Below are 5,354 nucleotides of genomic sequence, written 5' to 3' on the forward strand. Positions count from 1 at the left end.
AAAAAAAAAAAAGGATTCATTAAACAATCAAGTCAAGAAGAGTCACAAACTGCATTTTTAATGAAATACAATGGACTATAATAGAATATAGAACACCACGGTATATTATATGAAACAAAGGTAAGACCTGAGAAATGTTAGCTGTGTGTACACGTTGTGCATATCTGTGCGGCGTCACAATGTAAAATATACAGACCAGAATATCAATATGGTTTGGAAAACAGTTAGCAAGATGATTCTAGGAAAGTGTGTTTGGAATAGACTTGTTTTATGCTAGTACAACTCTCTACTTGTCAGCCAAACTACGTTGTTATAATTAGGTCATGGTCATTGCCACAGTCTCTGCAGTACTTTCAAGTTCATTGTTGTAGTCACTATGCTAATCTATCTCATTGAAGGTCTTTTTTTCTCCCTCACTGACTCTTAACTTCTCCTAGCAGGATGTCCTTTTCCAAGGACTACTACAGTAATTGGAAAATAATAGAATAAACAAAGTGGAATTACATGATCTGACTTATAACTAATCATAGAAAATTAACAGCAGTGCAGTATATTGATCGGAAGTGAAGGAAGCCTTGGGTGGGAGACTAATAAATCTCTTCCAGAAAGTCTTGTCTAAATATTCAAGGCTAAGTTCTCCTCTGAGCTACAGCACTTTTTACTGACCATATTACATGGTATGTAAATTTTCCATTTGTCTGCTTGATTAAACTGTAAGTTCTTTGAGAACACTAATTGTTTTGCTCATCTTTCATTCCTCTGTGCAGAGTGCAGGACATCAGCTCAATAAATTATTTTAATAGAGATATATATTTTATAGGATTATTATTCTAACTGACTGACAGCAAAAATGTAAGCCAAAGTAATTACAGGGAGAATAGAATTGATTTATATTTTTTTAAAGTAAAGTCAATACTGCTTGCTAGAGCCATGGCTATGTTTGAACTGAAAAGGAGACAAGATAAAACTATAACCTACAAAGTAATATCTAGGAACTATGGCAATAAGATGACATTTCAAACAACGAAAGAGCAATGAGATCAGCAGCAGAATGTGCATTGTAGAGTGAGAGCAGTAAAGCTTCAGACAAAATCATGATACATATGACAGCAGCAAAATAAATTATAAAAACAAGTAAGAAAAACAGGCAAGCTAGAAATAACAGGAAAGAATATTGGAATGGAAATAGAAAATGAAAAAAAGAAATATTAAAGAAAAAGAATGACCTAAGGATTAGAGTAATAATTATGTGCCAATCATAATACTGAAGATTTAATATACCTTCTCTTCCTAAATCAGTCAAGTGTTAAATGAAATCATAACTAAAATGTTCAAGATAGTACAGCAGTGACATCAATATAGACACACAGAAGAATGGACTATAACTGAAGGTCCAGAAAGAAATCCTTACACTTGAGGTTCATGGTTATATTAGTTTGCCACAAGATTGCTGAGGTTACTAAATGGAAGAGAACAGTTTTTCAAAAAATAGTATTGGGCAACTAAACATCTACATGCAAAGATATGAAGTTGTGGCTCTACTTAACGTAACATTAAAAAATTAATTCAAAACAGATCATAAACTTGAATACAAGAGCTACAGCTTGAAAACTCTTAGATTAAATCTAAGGATAAACAACATTTCTTAGATGTGGTACCCAAAGCACAAGAAACAATAAATAAATTGGACTACATAAAAAATGAAATACTTTTGGCTTCTAAATATACTAAAAGAAAAATTAAAAGATAACACATGTCATGAAAGCAAATATTCCCAAATCATGTAATCCAAAAAGGAACTTGCATCAAGTTTGAACTTGCATCGGTAAGATACAGGAAAATCTTACAAGTAGCTCAACAATACAAAGACAAGATTATTTAAAATTATCTGACAGCCACTAAGAAGGTTATAATGAAGCAGGCAGATAATAACAAAGGTTGTACCATATGTAAACACATTGGAATTCTTACACATTGCTGATGGGAATGTAAAATTGTATGACTCTTTTGGAAAACAGCCTGGCAGTTGTTAAAAAGTCTTATTTAAGAGTTACCACATTATCTAAGAGTTACTCCTATGTAGAAGCCAAGGCCATATGTTCTCACAAAAATGTATATAAATATTATGGTAGGATTTTTCTAATAGCCAATAGCCTGTCATGAATTGAACTGTGTCCCCCAAATATATGTGTGAAGTTGGCAAGACCCTGATTCTCAGTTGTTTGGCAGCTATGTTATGGTGTAATCAGTCCCATGATGTGATCAATTCATGTCAATGGTTACACACTTCTGTGAATATACCAAAATTTACTGAATGGCACACTTTCAAATGCAAATTGTATTAAGCCTATAATCATCATGTGAATGCTATTTAAATAAGGCTGTTATCATTTTTTTCATTGTCTGGTGATAGCATTTCTCTACTTAAAAAGCATCCAATGGTTTCCACTTTCACCCCAGTCTGAACACTAAATTTCTTTCATCTGCTGTGACTTCATCTACGAATCTCTTCTTACTCACCCTTTTCCAGCTATACAGGCGTAGTCGCACTCTGAACATTGTCTCTGTGGATGTATACATGAATCAGTCGTTGCTTCCTTTAGGTCTTCACTCAAAAGTCACCTTCCCAGCAAGACCATCCCAGGCCAAGCCTTCAAGTTTCAGTTCCTAAAGACACTTAATCTCCTTTCCTGCTATATTTTTCTCCTTAACCTTTTCATTATCTAACATGCTGTTGTAACTATATGCCATTGAGTCGCTCGTGAGTCCAAGTGACCCTATGTACAACAGCCCTCAACCCTGTTCTATCCTGTGCTAATTTTATCATCCCTGACACACCTACCCCATTTCCCCAGTCACTCAATTAATCCATCTCATGGAGGGGCTTCCTTTCTTGCACTGTCCCTCCACCCTCCCAAGCATGACGTCCCTCTCCAAGGATTGGTCCTTCCTTGCAACATGTCCAAAGTATGTCAGATGAAGCTTCAGAATCCTTGCCTCCAAGAAGTAACCGGTTTCACCCTCCCCAGGATAAACATGTTTGTTCTCTTAGCAGTCCATGGTATATTCAGTACTCTTCCCCAGCACCACAGCTCAAATGTATGAATTCTCCTTCTATCATACCTAGTCATTGTCCAGCTTTCTGATGCATAGCTAGTAATTGCAAAGACCATGGCCTGGACCAGACGCACCTTAGTCTCCAGACTGACATCATTGCTCTTCAGTACTTTGGAGAGGTATCTAACAGCAGACTTTCCCAATGCAATTAGTCTTTTAATTTCCTGGCTGCTGGTACCAAGAGTGTCAGCTGTGGAGCCAAGCAAACTAAAACTGTTAACAATCCCAGTCTCTTCACCATATATCATGCTGCTGCCAATCTGCCCAGTGCTGAGAATCTTTGTCTTCTTGATGTTGAACTTCAATCCATGTTAAAGGCCTTGACCTTTTATATTAAATGGTCTTCATCAACACCATAATTCAGAAGCATAGCTTCTTCTTTGATCTTCCAGTTTTTGGTCTTTTGAGCTTAAGTATTACAGAGATCATAAGGATAGTGCAGGATAGAGCAAGCTTCAAATCTCTTGTTCATAGAGTTTCTATGAGTTGTAGTCAAGTTGCTGTTACCTAACAACAATAACATAATTTTCTACCAGTTATCATGCTTTATGTTCATGATTTATGATATTAAATGTACTGGTAACTTTTTTATCAAAGAAAAAAAAGAAGACCACTTACTGTGAAATGGTTTCAGTAATTAGCAATTCCCTCTACATTTCTTGCCGTTTTTAATAAAAAATATTTCTTCCATTCATCCCAGCCCACTGCCAAGGATTCATCAATAACCATGCTGCATATTTTTTAAAAAATGTACACTAAAACATAAACTACAGTTTATAAATTTAAGAATATTATCAGAAGCCTTGGGTAGCGCCCTGCAGCCTGAGTCCTCTCTCTTTATCTCTCACCCCACTCTCTGCATTCGTCTGCCCGCGTTCTCGCTGCACCACTACGCCCTGCTCCGAAGGCACCCTCTCCATCTCCCCTAACAAGTGGGACCCGGCCTGCGGAGGAGGGCGGCGTGCGGCTCCGCTTCGCCAGGCTCTGGGAGCACGCCACAGCCCGGACGCGGGGGTCTGCGCGGGCCGCGGACTACGACCTGTACAGTGCTTATGATTATACAGGCCCACCCATGGAGCAAGCCCTTGTGAAAACAGACATTCAGATAGCCCTTCCTTTTGGATGTTATGAAGAGTAGCTCCACGTTCTGGCTTGGCTGCAAAACATTTCATAGATGTAGGAGTTGGTGTGATAGATGAAGATTACGGAGAAAATGTTGGTGTCCTACTGTTTAATTTTGGCAAAGAAAAAAATTGAAGTAAAAATGGGTGATCGGATTGCACAGCTTATTTGTGAACGGATTTGTTATCAAGAAATAGAGGAAGTTCAAGTTTTGGATGACACTGAAAGGAGTTCAGGAGGTTTTGGTTTTACTGGAAAGAATTAAAAGAATTGAAAATATGCTTCTGTCTCATCTCTCATTAAATATACTTTTTTTCTCTCCCAAATCTTAAAATAAAAAGTTTGCCTTAGAAAAAAACAATAATATTATCAAGATATATTTTTCTACTTGGAAAATCAAAGGTGTCATCAGATCTTCTGTTGTGACTTTTGTAATAGTACAGCACCCACAGAATATCTCTAAATTCTGGTTGTTGTTGTTGTTGTTGTTGTTAAGTGCCGTAGAGTAGTAGACAACTCATAGCGACCCGATGAATGAAAGACCTGAACAGGTGTATAATTTTCATCATTTCTCTAAATTCATAGAGTTTCCAGAGGCAAGCTATTTCGGAAGTGGATGCCACTCTTGCTTCCAAGCTTGTTTTAATCTGGGAGCTCCACCAAACACTGCCCACCATGGGTAACCATTGTGAGAATAATTCCTACAACACAGAATTATTATAGCTTCAATATAGAGTAAATTACAATAGTATTACATCTCATGATGTTAAATAGATATTATAAAATAATCCACTGCCAGTATGTTACTAGTGAATGATAATGGGCATTTACCTTTTTAAATTATGAATCTTTAGAGACAGTTTCCATTTTCTTAATTTTTTTCATTAATATGGTAATAAGGCTCATTTTAAGGACTCTATATTATCGTGTGAATAGGGACGATAGAGGGAGAATTGATGCCTTTGAGTTGTGGTGCTGGAGAAGAGTGTTGAATACACCACCAACTGCTAGGAGAACAGGTTTGTCCCGGAGACTGTGAAGCCAGAATGTTCCCTGGAGTCAAGGATTCTGAAGCTTCGTCTGACATACTTTGGGCATGTTGCAGGAGGGACTGG

General features: G+C 37.2%; 1 pseudogene; it reads left to right on the forward strand.

The window, feature by feature from the left end:
• LOC102849823 overlaps window positions 1-4,504 on the forward strand; it is a 23,698-nt pseudogene extending 19,194 nt beyond the window's left edge.
• The last annotated feature ends 850 nt before the right edge of the window (window positions 4,505-5,354 follow it).

This window comes from Elephantulus edwardii, unplaced genomic scaffold, assembly GCF_000299155.1.
Source record: "Elephantulus edwardii isolate Elephantulus edwardi_28Jun2011 unplaced genomic scaffold, EleEdw1.0 scaffold00020, whole genome shotgun sequence".
NCBI classification, from domain to species: Eukaryota; Metazoa; Chordata; class Mammalia; order Macroscelidea; family Macroscelididae; genus Elephantulus; species Elephantulus edwardii.